Genomic DNA, 19,617 nt, shown 5'->3' with positions numbered 1-19,617 from the left:
GCTCTCTCTCAGAAAAAAAACTTTTTAAATAGGGCAGCCCCGGTGGCCCAGCAGTTTAGCGCTGCCTTCCGCCCAGGGCGTGGTCCTAGGGACCCGGGATCGAGTCCCACATCAGGCTCCCTGCATGGAGCCTTCTCCCTCTGCCTGTGTCTCTGCCTCTCTTTCTCTATGTCTCTCATGAATAAATAAAATAAAATCTTAAAAAAATATATGTATATGAAGGGAAAGACATCAAATACTAACAATTATCAGTGGAAGTTTTCATTCTTTTTCTTATTTTACATTATCTTTATTTTGAATTTTTCTATAATAAACATGTAAAAACATAAGCCGCTTATATTCATATGTTCTTCAACAATTTTTCAATCGTTTTTTAATATATGTGTAAATAACAGCACTGAGCTAATTGGAAAACTATAGGGGGGGAATGAATCTTGATCCCTACCTCAATCATAAAAAAAAAACAAGTATTTTAAGATGATAAAATCATAAAGTTGCGAGGAGACTATCTTTAAGACCTTAGAAGTAGGCAAAATTTTCTTAAATGGGACACAAAAACCTATAACAATAAAAGAAAAACTTGATAATTCAATTTTGTAAGCATTAAGACCTTCTGTCCATTAAAGACATTAAGACACTGAAAAATCAAGCCACAGGAGAATCAAGCTGCTACATCTGACAAAGAACTTGTTTCCTAACTACTATAAAGAATTTCCACAAATCAAAAGAATAAGATAACTCATTTTTTTTAAAGGTTCAAAAGATTTGAATGGACACTTCTCTAAAGACAGTATCTAAAAGGTCAACAGGCATGTGAAAAAATGCTCAACATCATTAGTCATCAAGAAAACGTAAATTATAACCACAATGAAATACTACTTCACACATGTAAGAAAGGCTAAAATTGCCTGACAATGCCAAGTGCTGACATGGTTATAAAAGAAAGTGGAACTCTCATATATTGTGGGGAAAGTCATTAAGAATGTACAACCACTTTGGGAAAATATCTGGCAGTTACTTGGAAAAACTAAACATTCATCTACACTCTATGCCAGCAATTCCATTCCTAGGTATACCCAAGAGAAAAGAAATGTCTAAACAAAAATCTGAACACAAATGTTCACACAAGCTTTATTCATAACAGTCCAACACTGGAAACAAGAAATGAAAAACGGATTCCAACAAGAATGAATCTCAGCAACATTCCCTGGGCAAAATAAGCTAAACACAGAGTGCTTGCAGTATATGCATATTATAACTTTCACCTATTATGAAATTCTAAAACACACACAACTAACTTGTAGTTATAGATAGTAGATTACCTGAGGCCAGGGACAGGGGTGGGGGAATTGAAAAAGGGAAGTGAGAAAATTTGGTGTCAGGGAGGATAGTAGAAATGTTTTACATCTTGATCATGGTAGTGGTTTTATGAGTGTACATAGCTCTCAAAACCCAAGCAGTATACTTAAAATGAATACATTTTACTTCATGTAAACTATACCTTAATAGTTTATAGTCACTACACACTCATTGGAATGGCTAAAATTAAAAGGACTAGCAAAACGAAGTGATGGCTGGGACTTCCCACATTAGAGGTGGTAGTGTACATCAGCACAAGCACTTGGAAAACAGTTTAGCAGTATCTACTGAGGCTGAACATATGCCTATCCTATAACCCAGCAATTCCACTCCTAGTTTTTTATAACTGCTAGAATCAAGTGCTTATGTCCACCTTAAAGTGTCATTCGTAATAGCAGCCAAAGATTGGAAACAATCTAACTAACTCATCAACACTAAAATAAAGAACCATGGACTATATATACAATGGAATAATGCACAGGGGGAAAGAAACCTGTTACAACAAAATGGGTGAATTTCACAGATACAATAGCAAATAGAAGGGTGGAAAAAAACACAAAAGAATATAAACTGTATGATTCCATTTATATAGAATCCAAAAGCCACCATGACTAACCTACAGTGAAAAAGACCAGAATAAACCTTTGGAAGAGTTACTAACTTGGTGAGGCACAGACATAAGGAAGCCCACAGGGTGCTCTGAAAGTGTTCTATATCTTGATTTGGGTAGTGGTTACACAATGTTCTGCATCCATATGTAAAAATTCATTCAGCTGTACACTTTGGATTTGTGTTCCACACTATATGTAAGTTACAAAAAAAAAAAAAAAAACTTTGCCCTTTAAACCAATCTTTGTTCATCCTTTAGGCTGAAATTTATTACACAGAATCCAGATAAGGTTTCTGTCAGTGTGAGTCACTCTCACTCCCAGTCTTGTCACTTACATGCTCTCCACATCTATCTCCCTAAGACTGCCTGAGCTGGTGGTGCTACTAAATATCCAGAGTAATGGCAATGGCAATGGAACTGGATCAAGTCATGCCCCAATCAGACAGGGAAGACATCCAAAATACTTTTAACAACACAGATGTAAAGTTTTAATATAAGTGTGATTTTAAGCATAAGGCAGTCCCATGTCAACTTATTAACCTTTGGATTAACTTCTTTCAGAGATTGTGGGAAAAATTAAATACAAGCAGTCAACTCTCTAAAAAGTATATAGCGCTGCTAATATTTTGTCTAGAAATTTAGCTCCATAATTATACGGAAGATGATAAGAAAAGATCACAGTATATTCACTTCATACACAAGTTTCAGAAATAAAGCCAGGTCAGAGTCAGATTTTTTTGACAAAACATGCTATTGGCATATTACAAAACTGAACTTTACACAGTGACAATGCAAGAAACAATTACTACTGTCTTCCAAAATTAACCAATAGATCATGAAAACATGTGGTTAACTTCCAGAAACCAACTTATAAATGCAAAGCTTTTTTAAAAACAGGACTTCATGTTTTAATAGTTTGATTTACATTCTTGTCAATACATACTCACACATACTCTTATCTATCAATACAATCTAACCACTCTACATTTTAAAATGTCTCATTTTCTCCTCTTTGCACTATCTGTTACCATGTTGTATTTCCCTGGAATAATCCAACAGTCTACAGATTGGTCTCCCTGCTCCAATACATCCACCAAACTGATTGCCAGAGTGATCCTTCTAAAGCACAGATCTTGCTCAAGCTTTCAGTCATCTCTCTTCTAAAATCACATCTACCACCCTCACACCGCTCCTTCAATCCTGCAGGATCATACAAGCTCAGAAGCTTTTAAGGGCTAAACAGATAAAGACTGATTTACAGGGGCTATAGGGACCAACCATGAAAGCACAAACTTTGACTCTAAAAGGCAGCCACTCCTCAGTTCCAATTTTCAGACAAACCAGAAATTAGTGTTTTGATAAGAGATATCTCAATATTTTTTTTAGATTTTATTTGAGAAAGAGAGAGTAAGCCATCAGGGGAAGGGGCAGAGGGAGAGGGATAAGCAGACCCCACTTTCCCCATCCCACCCACACACACCCCAACCCTGCTGAGCAGCAAACTTGCCACAGGGCTGGATCCCAGAACCTTGGGATCATGACCCCAGCCAAGGCAGATGCTTACCCAACTGAGCCACCCAGGTGTCTTAACCAACTGAGCCACCCAGACACAAGACTACATTTCAATTTTTTAAATCTGTGCAGACCAAATAAAATATATCTGTGAAGCTCGATCCACAGGCTACTAGTTCATTACTTATGACCTAAAGTATAAAATCCAAGATTTGGTTATAATCTATCTTTGCAAATTTATCTACCTCAATCCAACCACACAAGTTATACTCTAATATCCACAGAACTACCTAATTGTCCTGCCCGATAGTCACTATACACCATTGCCTGCCTGCCAGCCATCATTCACTCATTTACTTTTACTATGAAAGCCCTCCTCTCCCCCAAAACACCCACATTTATGACTAATTTCTGCTCAGGCCTCAAAGGGAGAGTAAAACATTGTATGTCTATCTCTCATGATCCCTACCAATTTTCTATACTATAGTTTTTTATGTAAAAGACTAAGCTTCTGGAAGCAGGGTGCGTATCTGATTCTGTTCTTGTACTCCCCACATAACCAAAGCGTATCCATTTAAGTACATGCTTAATAATGAAGTTATTTACCTGCCTATTTACATAACAATTGGTATCTCAACTTGATCACCATTAGACACCAATATGGTCCCTTAGATTTTGAAAATCAAAAAAAAAAAAATGTAAACAGAATGATAGAAAACCACAATTTTGTAACTCTTATTGTAATAACTGACTTCAGGATCAAGATTCTGAAACCACTGGATGAAATCTTATAATGGAACAGAATATTTACAAGGTGCCAAAATACTGTCCCATAAATTCCTTTCTAATAGCAGAGGTTAAAACTGTACCTTTATAAAGGAGAGACCTGGCTACTGCCACCTTAGCCAAGGGATCCAATTTAGCATAGCTCATAATGGGATAACCTGTCATCATGCCTCCCAACATGACTCAATGCAAAGACACTTCACCTATGATGAAGCATTCTTGTCAAATGTTTGACCTGCTTGCAATCAAGCCTCTCACCTAACTTCCAGTTTACAGGAAGTACAGTAGCTAGAGAAACAAGTTAAATCACATCATGAGGAAAATAAACAAATGAAAATGTTGCACATCCTACAGGACAACTGAGCTGGACTCTCCAAAAATAATCAATGCCAGCAGAGGGAAAAGGGCAGAAGGAATGTTCCAAATGAAAAGAAATTAAAGAGATATAATAACCAAATACAAAGGGTGTATTCTGGGGCAGCCCGAGTGACTCAGCGGTTTAGTGCCATCTTCAGCCCACGGTGTGATTCTGAAAACCCAGGATAGAGTCCCACGTCGGGCTCCCTGCATGGAGCCTGCTTCTCCCTCTGCCTGTGTCTCTGCCTCTCTCTCTCTCTCTGTGTCTCTCATGAATAAATAAATAAAATCTTAAAAAAAAAAAAACACAAAGTGTGTATTCTGTTTGAATCCTCTCATTCAAAACAAAAGGGGGGGTGGCATGCTAGAAAAGATATTCTTGGGACAATTAGGAAAATCTATCTGAATATCTATTACATTATGGAACTACTTTCATTTTCTTAGAAAAATAGTATTGTGGTTTTATATATGCATGAAATATAAATGACTATAATATGTGGTTATATATGGATATATATCTATATGTACATGGTTCTGTGTATTTGTGTATGTGGTTTCAGGGAGAGAGAGAGAGAGACTATCCTTATTCTTAGGAGACAGGTGCTGGAATGTTTAGGAGGGAGTAGGATCACATCTGCAACTTTCAATCAAAATTTTTAACCACAAAGGATATGTATTTGAGGAAAAGAACAGGAAGAGATGAGAAAGAAAGAGTGGAGGAAGAAGGAAGGGAGGAAAGTGGCAAGGGGAAGGAAGGAGGAATGGAAGCAGGGAGCAGAGAAATGACATAAATCTGGCAAAACTTTAACTGTTGAGTCTAAATAGAAAGACTATACATGTGTTTGTTGTACTGTTTTTTCCACAACTCTTCTATATATACAAAATTTTTCATGATATAAAGTTATAGGGAAGGGGGGGGGGACAGAAGAACAATTTTAAAAAGCAATTAGCTTGAAATCCACATGACACCATCAGAGTATCAGGAAAAAAAGAATCCTCCTCAAGCAAAGCCTGTGAGAGTACATACTGTTGCAGTGTAACTGGAGGGCAATGCCACAATGTCTATCAGATTTTTAAAAGCATCTATCTAGTGAACCTTACTTCTAGGAATCTGTCCTGAAGATATACTCCTCCATACATGAAGTGACATATACACTAAGTTATTCTTTATAGCATTATATGTAACAGCAAAGGACTGGAAATAGCCTATGCGTATCAAAATTATATTTGACAAACTATAGCACGTACAATAAATCAACATACATCTTTTAGATTATCTCTTCAAAAAATATGGGAGCTTTCTGGGAACTGATATGAAAGATGATCATGTCATACTTTACACTAAAAAAATTCAAGGTGTAGAAGAATTGGTATAGCACACACACATACATATGAAAGCTATGTAAAGTATGTTCAATAGCTAGAGCCAGAGAGAATGGGAGACTTTTTGTAATGTCTACTCCTTTTTGTACTTTATGAATCTTGTAGCATACATATATATAACATATCCTAAAAACCTTTTTGTTAAGTACTGATTTACTACAGCTATAAAGAACTCTTCATATCTCCATGCTTTCATTACCAAAACCATGCAGTTACAGATCATCTGGGAATTAGGGCCTGTAGTCAGTGTATAAGGTGAAGATACCATACAGTAAACATCTGCCTTACAATCCCTTAAATAAAAATAAAAATAAAAATAAACCCACAAATCCCTTAAATACATGCCACACTAGACTGACAGACACACCATCTCAAGAATTCCAACACAGCTAATTTTCACTCCACTTCAACAATTTCACTGTTCTTCAACTGAGTAGTGTACAAAATAGCTGGCTTGTCCTTAGGCCTCCTGTTGTGATGTTAAAAATGTGTGTCTTTAAAATACCATAATCACACTCATCACAGCTAGATGAGAAGCATTTAGGAATTCAGACAGGCTGAGAGAAGAGCAAATTTTCATTTCTCATGTCACACTTGATCCAGAACTTTCACTGGTTATTTTCCCCTTTGCTTTTGTCACCAAATACATGGAACTTAATTTGTATAAATGCACATAAGACACATAGTGAAAACCTAAAGTTTTAAAAAACACATTCCAAAAATCGTATCTCCATTAATTAAACAAACCATTACAATGAAAAAAGAAAAATACAACCCAAACATAATGGGCTGACCTGCAGACTGGGAACATACTGTAACAGAATACCCAGGTTCAGATGAAAAGGAGAGTGGTAACTGCTTGATCAATATCACATATGATTTCATAAGGTCATCTGAACTTAGTTATAGCCCATTTCTTTATGTTAGCATTCCCATATACTAATACAGAGATTCTTCAATCTACATTCTAAGAAATCTTATAATTCTACTGAATAAAGTGAGCTATCACTGAAGCAAAATAAAAATTCCCAAATCTTTCTCATCCTGCTCTGATGATCATATTCCCACTAGATACGTCTCTTGGAGGATTCACTGATACGCAGCTCAAATTCATTATAAATTAAATTCATTCCTTTTGCCCTCCTCACCTCCCATGCCCTCTCTGCTCTTCTTTTAGTATTCCTTATCTTGGAAGACAGTAAACATGCATTCCGGTGCCCAAGGCAAAAATCTAAAATTCATACTATATTCCAACGATCACCTACTCCAATAACCAATCCCCAAGTTCTGTAGATCCTACCATCTACATCTTTTTTAAGTCCACCCTACCTTCATCATGCCCACTGTCAATGCTTTGGTTTGCCTTCCTCATTGCTCACTTGAACTAACTGGTCTCCCTGCCTTTAGTCTCTTCAATCCATCTTGCACACACCTGAAAAATTAACTTCTTAAATATAAATTCAGTTATGTCACTCTTCTTTCAGAACAGAAGGAACAAGAACAAGTCTCAAAGTAATGGTGTATAGCAGGCTAAAAACAAGCTAATTTAATAACATGATAAAATGCAAAGATAATGTACCACCTAGTTTATTTTTTATGAGTATGTTCTTATTCCACCCTACACTATATGACCAAATTAAATAAGCTAATATATCTGTTTTGGTCAAAAGAGGCTACAGGGAAGCAAAAAAAACAGTCTTTCTCAGAGTCAAAAATGAATACAAAATGGATCACAGCAACGATTAAGGCATTTATTTCCTTCAGTTTTCCAAAGGAAAACTAAGGGCTTCCCAGACCTATAAAGTCAAGAGTGCATTCAAGCTGAATGTACTAACTGGTCTAAAAATGAGTACCTTAATTAGAAAATGTTTTTGGAAGTAAAAGCAAGGAGAGAAGGTGAAGGAAAGGTCTGCCATAGGGAAAAACCATCCATCCTTAATGTAAGCTGAATGAGGCTGTCTCAGTCCCAGTCCAGCAAGTATCTCACTTTTCCAGTTGAGTCCAGGCTAAGTAAGCCACCTGACTATGATCTGACCTGGGAGGTCAAGCCTATACACATAAAAACAATATTCCAGGCATTTAGCTTGAGTCTTCAGGTCCCTGTGACTATTTCTTATTTGTAAAATTTAAACTGGTATTAGGAACTAGTAAGCAAAACTACCTATCAAAAAAGTTTATATTAATCATACCAATATGCACATGTCATTATAAACTAGTAAACTTGAATTCTGGCTTTACACATCAGTCTCGCACTGCTGGTTAATATTGGTCTACACCTGGGATAAGAAGCTGCTTTGAGCATGTTAACCAGATGAGATTTGTAAGAGTTTTAAACCAATGACCAGACCTAGGATGATGGTAAATTCTAAAACTGCCTGTGGCTATTTAAATTTAAATTTAAATTAAACAAAATTTAAAATTCAGGTCCTCAGTTACAGAGTCACATTTCAAAATAGCCACATGTGACAAGTGACTACACCATATTGAACAGCGACACTGAACATTTCCATTACCGTAGAAAGTTCTACTAGGCAGCACTGTTCTGAAAGATAGGCTCCAACAAACCAAACCCTACAGTGAATCCTCTTGAAACAGCCCGATAGCCTTGGATGGCTAACACAGAACTGAGATCTGGACTGCTTTCTGACAAAGATCATAAGTAGAGACTTGACAATTGTTTCCTTTTCCTTTACAGTGATTTCAGTTTTAGCCCTCAGGATTTCCACCCCTCTTTTTAATCACTGGATGACACTAGATACTAGAGACAATACAGCATGGACTTCAGAAGCACATTCTCTGAAGCTAGGTGGCCTGGATGCATACCTCATCTTTGTCTCTTACTAGACATGCAACCTTGGACATGTTATTTAATTACTCTATCATTCAGTTTCCTAATCAGTAAAGAAATAATGGTACCTACCTCATTGGGTTACTATGAATATAAAAAGTTTATATATATAAAGCACTTATGATTGTGCTCAATACAGAGTAAGTGCCCACTAAGCGTTAACTGCTATTATTTCTATTACTACCACTACCACCACCACCACCCTCACAGCTCTTCAGATGACAAGGGTGGAAAATGCTCACTTAGGAGAAACATTAGCAAAAATAACGGAATTAAACTACAACAAGGATCACAAAGCCAGGATATCAGTCTATGGCAAAAAGACATTTTTTAAGATAAAAGGAAATGAATAATATAGAAAAAATATTAAATACCAAAAAAAGTCATGTTTTCAAGATAGTTGCCAAATAATGTCTTACTTGTAAGGCTGACAAACCACAGGTCAAAAATGTCCACATAATAAGCTACTGAGCTGTTTAAATAACCAATAAAAACTAAGGAGGAACTGAGAAGATACAGGTTCGAGTTCACTAGAGCAAATGATACTTCCCTGTATAAACCATGTTTTGACATTTAAATGCATTGCCTCTCTTAGACTCCCTAAATTACCTTTATATTCACTTGATGAATTGACTGAAGATCTTCTAATTTCTTCATCAAGCAGAAAGAGCACCAGATATAATTAAAATACTATGCCAAACAATGATCTATCATGTGTTTTCCAAGTGGAAACCCATTACAGAAAACCACACCTTGCTCTTGCAGATGCACAATTTGAAAATCCAGAAGCTGAAGTACAAACTTCAACATATCCAGTCACATGGAAAGAGCCAGAACTTTGGAAACAAAGACCAAGCCTAAAGCTTGGCTTTGCCATTTACTAGCTGTATGACCCCGGGCAATTTGCACTGACTCAATGCTTATGCGCTTCATTTCACTAACTATAAAATATAAGGTAAAGCATGTGCTAATTGAGTAAGAAATATATGTAAAGAGCCTTTAACAGTGCCTGGCACCTAACAGATGCTCAATAAATAGATCCTACAGTTAGTAAATCTTCCTGAGAAGACCCTCTAAGAGTCTCAAGAATAAAACACCACTACTTTACACAGTAACTACAAGAACTACTGTGACCAGGTATGAGCTATAAATCATGAGATAATACCTGGAAATTATCACCTGTTTTCCATATTTTACAAGCTATTCCCCAAATTTCCCTTTTTTACTGTATTCCTTGTCTGTTTGACATTTGGGCCTACGATAAAAGTAACTGCACTTCTTACACTAAAACAAAGTGTCTTCTAGCAATTCTGCCACAGACACCTGCACCAATCCATCCCAAACATGAACACTCTATCTAGCTATCTAACATTTCTTCCTTTCTCTGTCAATGGAACAAAGTAGAGAAATTGTGTGTTTTAAGTTTCTTTCAGTGAGTTGAGTTCCACATAACAAAATAATACAGGGTAATTGCTTACCTGGACAATATTTTGTACTTCAGATCCACCAATCCAGAATGAATGGGAGTATTCCCTTTCAGACTAGTCTGAGAAAAGACAGCAGTCAAGCAGCTTCCAAGATGCTTTCCGTTTACTGTATCCAGCTTTCTTCAATAAAATCCCAAACATGCACTTCGGTAACTGTTGGAAGACAGAAAGCAATCCATGCACCCACCATGGCACCAGCGGCAAAGGACAGCCACCAAGAAATGGAAGGAAGGGCCAATGGAGTGGTGGATCTGAGGCACAGAAGAAAAGTTACAACCCCTGAGTCAGCTATTTGGTATAAAGTTCCACAGCAGCATTCCTCACCTCTAAGCTTACAGAAGGATAAGAAATTCTACATGGCAAAGAAGGAAACATCCCTAATATTAATTTTTACTCATGATAAATATGCAATTCCAAATGAGTGCAGCTAAAAATTTACTCTATTATCCACATAAATTGTCCCAGACCATTCAGCTACAATGAACTTCCTTATCCATTTTCTAAAACCACTCCTCCACCATTACAAAAAATTTGTCAGCCAAAATTAATGATATGGGAGGGCTCACAGATATCTCCCAATAAAGATATTTAGGCACCTAACAAGAAATCTTTTAGTTGGCTACATATAAGACATCAAATCTACACATTACCCAAATCTTCAACCCTCACCTGAAAGATAGGACATTTTAAAAACACATGGCATAATTTTAAGCATGAACCTCTGATTCGATCCCCCACAATGGCCAGTCATTGGGTAAACTAAGGAAAATTATAAAAAACACTAATAAAAATTTACTACATGACACCTTTAAATACATAAATCTATTCCACACATTATATCAACGTTCTTTTACTACCATACCAACTTTTCCATTAGGCTGCAAATATATAAACAAAATATAAGGGAGAGAAAAAGTATTCAACAGGGTAATACAGATAAAAACTTTAAAAATCAGTCAAAAGACTGTTAAGTTACCTGCACATGAATTTCCTATTTCCTCAATTGCCACCCTATTGCCAAAATGTTCCTGCAGTAATTATAATACCTACCTTTATTTAAGGGCTATTAATGGGCCAGGCCCTTTACATTAGTCATTCATATTTAATTCTCAAAAAAATGAGAAGAAATAATTTGCCCAAAATCCCACATCTACTAAATGGTAGAGACCATGCCCTTTCCACCGAACACTGCAGCCTGCCAAGTCTAAGGATCAGAAAGGCCATGATATTCCTGAGGCAGAAGAGACCGAGCTTTACTCTCAAAGGTCCTGAGTTAATTAACGTCAGAATGGAGAAGTACAAAAATACCAAAGAATAAATATTTCAGCCTAGCTGTACTAAAATACAACTGAACCAGTTAAAGTCATCCTGAAAGGGCTAACTCTCCATATCTTGGCACTTAAAAAGCATTTCTTTAACAGAGGCATGCAATTCTGAGGCTCACAATATTAATGGTAAAATACATAATGTTGTCCAAGTAAGTCTTTGCGTTTAGCAGAAAAGATTGTGTGACAAAGAATTTCAAATCCAGGTGAAACTGAGGAATTTTTAAATTCCAAGATTTGTCAATAAATAGTCCACAGGCTGGGACGCCTGGGTGGCTCAGCAGGTTGAACGTCTGCCTTGGCTCAGGGCGTGGTCCTGGGGTCCTGGGATGAGTCCCACAAAGGGCTCCCTGCATGGAGCCTGCTTCTCCCTCTGCCTGTGTCTCTGCCACCACCCCCCTTCTCTCTCATGAATAAATAAATAGAGTCTTTTCAAAATAAATAAATAAATAAATAATCCACAGGCAATGACTAAAGAAGTTCTGGTTTATCATATTGTAGGCAAAGCAACGAGAATGACTGAAATACCAGTCTATAATTAGCCTCACCATAACAACCATATGGAAGTATCCTAATATTCACAACTTAAAAGAGCTCACATAAGTGAAAGCTCCAGCAAAGATAAGTGCTCAAGCTTCTCCCACTAAGTGATACTACCCTGGAGCCCAAGAATAAACTGGAAACCCAATTTTGATAAGAGCAGCTAGTGAGCTATGGCTAGTAGCTAATTGCTAAAAGAATATATTCTGCTTTTCAAAGTATAACTTACTGCTATAACCAAAATGTTGAACAATTATAGCAAAACACAACCACAATCTGACAAATGGACTCCTTTCTGAACTTCTTGAATCACCAAGTCTTTTCCTGTATTCCTGTGTTAATTTTCTTCTTTTCCCTTCAAATATTTACTAAATGCCTAATTGGCACCAGGCCTTATGCTAGGGCTGCAAAGATTAATAGAAGCCAGGCCAGGAGTGTAAGTACTGAGTTCTTCCTCTCCTCTGCTCCTTTCTCTTTGAGTCTCCCAAGTAATCATTTAGGAGAACCAAAATATATTTATTTTTAGTGCCCAAAACTGGTTAAGTGTTCTCAATTTAACTCTTAAAAAAATAAAAAATAAAATGACTCAAATTCCTTTTTCTCAGTAGTAAAGCTCTCACTTAATTTTTCTTCTGTGGATCTGAGGCAAGCTATTAGAATGGTTTCCTATATTCATTATATTATTGTATTTACCCATCTCTCTACTCACAGACTTTTTTTTTTCATCTTACATACTAATATCCCACTGCTTCTACTTCACAGCTTTCCAGTCTATGAACTAACCAAGAGCGGGAGTATCCTAAAAATGCTTCCTGTTGACATCACAGAATTCTGCAATCTTTGAATTTTGTGAAAACAAAAATAAGATCCAGATTAGAGATAACCTACTGGATTGTCAGGTCTTCCTGGTTTGTCTCTCATTTGCCTACAAAGACAAACTTCCTGTTAGGCAATTGTGATCAACAGAAACTTAACTGAGGGTAACAAGCACATTCTTGACCGACAGGTTTTTTCCCCCTTTGTCAACTAATTCAATGAACAATACAGCTCAGGAGGAAATTTGTATAATACTCACTGCTTATTCTGTTAAAGGTCAAAATCATCAGTTTCACTGAAACAAGAACTCCAAAAATCTTAATTTCCTCATCAAAAATAAATCAATCAATCATAAATCACAATGCTCAATGTTAATATGAACTAATCACCAGTCCTGTACTACCAGCATACCTAAAACAGAGTTGAGTGGGTTCTCTCTGTAGGTAGAGTACAGGTCTAATTATGCCTAATTGGCAATTCTTAGTAATTTTAATACTACTTCCACTTCCCAAGTTTCCAATACTGATTCTGTATGATTTCATCATTTCCCCTAAAGATAGCTCATTAAACAGACTGCTAAAAGCATCTCAATGTCAGGCCTCTGTAGAGCCTCACAAATAAATACATGCACAACTAAGCGGGGGGGGGGGGGGGGGGGGGGTAGATTAAAACATCATCTGCCTTGACTGTGCTTCACAGAACCCAGTCCCTGTAGTTGTGGGGAAGTTAGTACGGCAAGCAGTTGCTGAGACAAGCATCTGCAAGGTCCCTTTCAAATACGACTCTCCCCATTATCCCCGCCCCCCCCCAACAACTTGGAGCAAAACCTACATTTTCTTATTTTTACTGATAATGATATCATAGCACAGAAAGGTTAACTTTCTTAAGGTCACACAGCCAGTAGGTGACAGAGCTAATATACAAACTTAGGTGCTTCTCTATAAGGCCTATACCCTTGCTGCTAAAGCATGCTTTTCTAAGGTCATAGAATCCTCAGAATTTACCGACTCCAGCGAGTTCACATCCACATATAGAAAAGGAATTTAGTCTCCTCAATACCTTGTATCAACCACTCTCTGAGATGTATGTAAATCGTGTAAAGTCTGTAAATAATGGTTTTTAAATGTCTGCGGATGTCTGTTTATCACACACCACCCTCCTCTTCTGCCTTATCAGTCTTTTTCCTTTAGTCATCTTCGCCTTTATCTTAAAGTTATCAATAGGAAAACATTACAAACATTTCACATCATGAAAAAAAAAACCCTCACATTAATTTAAATCAATGTATCTACTGCACACCCAGGTGCTAAGCATTATGAAGGATTCAAAAGACAATGTAGCCTCTGGAAGGGAAATTTAGACATGATCACAAGATTTTATGATACACAGAAGGGGAATAATAAGTCCCATAAGAGTTAGGAATAGATTATGATAAGAATCATTACTACAGGTGAGAATTATCATACAGACAGCAATAATGCACATCAACAATCGACAGGAAAATTCATCAATACTTACTGAACGCATACTATAACAGGGCACTGTGAGTTTATCACTTAATAGGGGACACAAACAGGAAACCATAATAGAAACCTAGAATATGCTAAGTGCCACAAGATAAACACAAGGTGCCAGAATTCATTCATTTCATTTAACGGTGAACATCATGTAGGCAGTGCTCTAAAAACAAAACAGTATGTGCCACCATAATGTAAACTGACATCAAAAGAGATGGCATCTAAATTGTTTTGAGTAGACAGGACTTTCTCAGAACAGGTAGAAGAGAGAATTGCTGAGATTTGACCCAAACAAATTGGTTTGTTTGACCCAAATTGGGTCAGAGAGCCAACTATTAGGTCCCTCCAGTAAATATCAGTAGCCTTCAATACATGGACGTGGTTAATATCAGAGCTGACAAAAATAAATAAATAATAATAATGTGAGCAAAATCTGAAGAGCCTTGGTCTGCCATTTGGCTGAAATAGAGAATAAGTAAGGAATGTGGGAAGAAAAGCTGGAAGAGAATCTGGAACTGAAATTACTATGACTTGAAATGCTTTCTTTCCTTTAAAGTATAAATACCACCAGGTGGAACCCAGGAACCACAGAGTACAAAATTCATAGGATCAAACAGCACTACTCGGAAGGATATACAGTTGACCCTTGAACAACATGGGAGATTAAGGGCACTGAAACGCGTAACAGAAAATCTGCATATAACTTCTGACTCCCCAAATACTTACTTAACTGCTAATAGCCTACTCTTGATTGGAAGCCTTATCAATAACATAAACAGGTAATTAACACACATTTTGTATATCATATGTATCATATATTGTATTCTTACATAAAGCTAAAGAAAATATTAAGACAATTATAAAGAAGAGAAAATACATGACAGTACTATACTGTAAAATAAAAAAAAAAGAAGAAGAAGAAAGAAAGAAAAAAAGAAACAGTGTATAAATGGACCAGGAAGGTCCAAACAACCCACGTTTTTCAAAAGCCAAGTGGCTGGCTGTGCTGCTCTGTGAATCTATGTAATGACCTAGTGATTTTCCTGTGCTGTTTTCAGATTAGAGCAGTCAAGAGCCAGGGGTACCAAGACATTTGCACAGGATCATGTTTGTCCTCGTCAATTCTGAAGGAACATCTAAACTACTCCAAACCAGGAGCAAAAATTGGTATACCTGAACCACAGCCTCCTGAGGCAGGTAATGCCTGCCTATAAATACATACGTGGTTTATTTCATTCAGACTCTATTTAAACTTTTGTCTATTTTTTTTAAACTTTTGTCTATTTAATCTGCGTTTGGTAAAACATATGGTTAGGAGCACATAAGGATAAGTGATAATGACAAACTAAGATCCAATTTCTTGAAAGAGTCACTAAATCCACTTATTCCACTTAGAAAACCAATGACAGGAAGAGGAAAAAATCCAAAAAGAAAAAATTGAAACATCCTCCAAAACTTCATTTAGTTTCTTTCATCTCCTTGGCCATGTAGCCTGCCTGTACTTTAACAGCTCTGAAAAGGCATTGATACCTTACATTCTTAAGAAGGTCCAACTCATTTTACCTGTATTACTAAATTCAACAAGTAATACAGCCACTTAGAGATAAAACAAAAGGAAAATGAGTCACTTAAGGTCACTTAGCAAAGAGGGGAACCATCCAACAGCTAACAATTGAGAATAAACTGCCCATTAATTTGTGTTTGGGGAAGGAAGTAGGCATGGCATGCCTTCACACCCATAGAGGAAGCAGGGTTCCGTTTCCTAACTCCAAATATCAATTTCTGCTATCTTCTAAGAGGGAAAACTTACCATCTTTCTCTTCCAACTAGCAGTTCTGTGAGTGCTTTCTAGTAATGAGGGCCCGAATATCAACTCTTATTCCTAACTCAAGCATTAGTAAACATCATAGGACACATAATGCAGTTTTAATTCTTTCCAGTGAGGTCCATCACACTAGACATAGCCTCATAAACTTTGGATACTTCCAAATGGATTACTACTTTTTTTTTTTTTTTTTTTAATTTATTTATGATAGTCAGAGACAGAGACATAGGCAGAGGGAGAAGCAGGCTCCATGCACCGGGAGCCCGATATGGGATTCAATCCCAGGTCTCAAGGATCGTCCCCTGGGCCAAAGGCAGGCGCTAAACCGCTGCGCCACCCAGGGATCCCGGATTACTACTTTTCTACCTCGTTAATAATACGCTCATTTTACCAAAGTCGGAAATTTCAAAAACAGTCCCACAAACTAGGTACAATACTGGTCCAATATAAGGCCAAGAAAAGTCATTTGGTGGTTAAATTATTTACTATCAGCAATTATAAATTCAGTTGTCTCAGTCAAGAGTTTATAGTCTAGGGACGCCTGGGTGGCTTAGCGGTTAGGCGCCTGCCTTCGGCCCAGGGCATGATCCTGGAGTCCCGGGATGGAGCCCCACATCAGGCTCCCTGCGTGGAGTCTGCATCTCTCTCTCTGCCTATGTCTCTGTCTCTCTCTCTCTCTGTCTTCATGAATAAATAAAATCTTTAAAAAAAAAAAAGAAGAGTTTATAGTCTATATTGAAGACTCCATGAACCCTATGAGGTAGGTCAATTGGAAAAGCAATCTTTATGGACCAAGCCTGAGGCAGAGGTAGGAATCACAAGACAGGTGGAGGGGTATATTTTGGAGATTGAATTATTAGGCTAGCACCAGCTTTATTTCTTAGTAAACTAAAAAAAGTACAAGTAAAAAAAAAAAAAAAGAAAGAAAGAAAAAGAATCAAATCAAATGAAGTGGAAGGATGAAGATTAAGAAACTGGAGATGCCCAAAAAGTCTGTTTCCTGTCTTTAATATTAGAGCACTCTCTAGAGTATCAAATGAAAGTTATTATCCTGTTAACCATTAAGTACCAGACTGGTACAGGCACCACAATCACAAATATTTAAGTACTGAAGCTGACTCATAAAAATCGAAAACTATTTCATGCTTTAGGCTTTCAACATACCATCAGTTTAACCCATTCCTTTCTTTCAATCATGTTATTTTGAAACCAATATAAAAAGTATTTTTAACCTAGTTCTGGAAACTGTAATTAAATTACAGTGAATACAGGGAGCTACATGCAATTAGATTTTAAGGCATTATCATTCCTACATACAATCCTGGATTTACTAAATCAGTTGTTAAATACCTGTCCTATCTACTATACTAAGATAAATACATATATGGTTATGAAAAGGGTTGCTGAAGAGTCTTAACTGGTATCCCTTTGAAAGAATATCAAAATCTGAATATGAAAAGTCATTTCAAAATTGATCTTTGTTAAATTTTCTGAGAATCCCAGTCTATAATGTCCTTGAAAGGCTGAAATACCTTTTCAGATCATAAACAAGTAAAATCATGTATAATCAAAAACTTTTTTAAAGTCATGAGCATGAGAAACAAATAAATTTAGGACAGAGATTTTTTGTTTTACCATTCAAAAATACTAAATTAATTACACTGTATTTCTTCTATTTCTTTTGAAAATAAAGGCATTTTATTTTTTAAATGGAAATGGAAGGAGCACAGAACAGCCAATTTCAAAGGCACCAAGTTACAGTTTTTCAATATGAAGTACTCCTCCAGTTGTGAGGACATATACTGTACATCCATTAGAATACATATTATATATGGAATTCCAATAAGATATTTTACCAAAATAACCCCTATAAAATTTCCAGAATATCAAAGCCTTCGCTACAATAGTTTGATAAATTACACTAAAAGGGAAAAATTACTTAATGAAAATCGAAATTCACACGTGACAACATCCTTTAAAAGGCAAGCACACGTGTGCGCACACAAAGCAGAACCAACCAAAGCTTTTTTTTTTTTTCCCCCTAGTTTTAAAGAATACTGGCTAGTTCTGTGAATTATGCAAAGGACAGCAAATACTAAGCTGGTGTATTTATGCTACTGTACTTCCATTTTTAAAACACGCATCTCAACTCCCCAGATACCAACCATCATCCACAGAAACCATGCAGCTAGCTATCCAACAGACTTTGTGTCACCATTTATTATTTATAGCATTAAATGAGGGAAGTGGCTCTGATGTCACCGACCCTACCCAGTGGAATCACTGACTCAATAAACATTTTCACACTGGAGAAAATCTGGCTAGGAAAACATTTTGCTGGGTTAAGTAGATTCTTTCACCTTTCCTCTCAACCCAGGGGTAGGGGGTTGTTACTGTGGTACGAGAGATACAAAGAAACTGTCAAGGTTTCCACAGGAAGAAACCCTGGGCATGTCCGCTGGCTGAGGTAAAGACTTCCTCCTCCCAACTCTCCAGAGCCCGGGCTGATTTCCCCAATGTTCAAATTGGCAGGTAATAGCTGCCATGTTTCTTTTCTTCCACCAAATCATCTACCGAGCACCAAGTTCTTCGCTTCTACTAGCCACTCTCTCGTAGTTCTGTTTCTAAAAACCCCTTCTGGCTCCAAGTCGTAAAATGGAAAGCGGCTGGGGTGTCCTTAGGGCCGGGGAGTCTGGTATGGCTACCAGTGGGCTGTAATAGAAGAGTGATCGCTTCCCCTAGGGGCCTAGGATTCTCTCTCTCTTTATTTTTTTAATAAGAAAGAACTGGCGGCAGTGAGGAGGACAAACTCCCCCCCCCCCCCCCATTTTCCCAAAGCAACGCTGGGAAACACCAAGTTGCGGTTTTTCTTTCCTGGGAGATGGAATCCAGAGTACCTGGGGCCTCGCTATGCAAACATCCCTCACCGCGGAGTAGGAAACCCTTTGTCCGAGAAGCCGGACACCGCAGGGGCCGGGAAAGAGGCCCCTGTCCGTCAGAGCCTCAAACCCCAGACCTCCCACCTCCACCCCTGGAGGGCCTATCCCGGCATCCACACAGCCCTACGCTGGGGAGAGGGTGCTGAGGCCCCTACTAGGACGCGGAGAGCGAGGCCCTGACCGACCTCCTCCGTATCCCGCCCCCCCCCCCCCCCCGCCCACCACCATTTCATTCGGCCTCAGTGGGGCTTGCAAGAAAGGTGCAGGCCTGCGCCGGAGAAACAGAGCGGGGAAATCTCCTTCTAAGAGAAGG

At 37.6% G+C, this 19,617-nt stretch overlaps 1 protein-coding gene across 14 annotated transcripts in view; it reads right to left on the bottom strand.

Annotated features, from left to right (window-relative positions):
• The window catches only part of FBXW11 (F-box and WD repeat domain containing 11), a 125,056-nt gene that overhangs the window by 104,802 nt on the left and 637 nt on the right, over nucleotides 1-19,617 (bottom strand). For 7 of the 14 annotated variants that reach the window (XM_072824145.1, XM_072824152.1, XM_072824150.1 and 4 more), the window contains exon 2: nucleotides 10,334-10,495. The exons of the other annotated variants lie outside the window; for them this stretch is intronic. The gene's annotated coding sequence lies outside the window, so the exon portion shown is untranslated. The remainder of the gene's footprint in view (nucleotides 1-10,333; nucleotides 10,496-19,617) is intronic. 14 annotated transcript variants of the gene reach the window in all.

This window comes from Canis lupus, chromosome 4 (assembly GCF_048164855.1).
Source record: "Canis lupus baileyi chromosome 4, mCanLup2.hap1, whole genome shotgun sequence".
NCBI lineage: Eukaryota > Metazoa > Chordata > Mammalia > Carnivora > Canidae > Canis > Canis lupus.
This window is presented reverse-complemented; position numbering and strand designations above follow the sequence as displayed.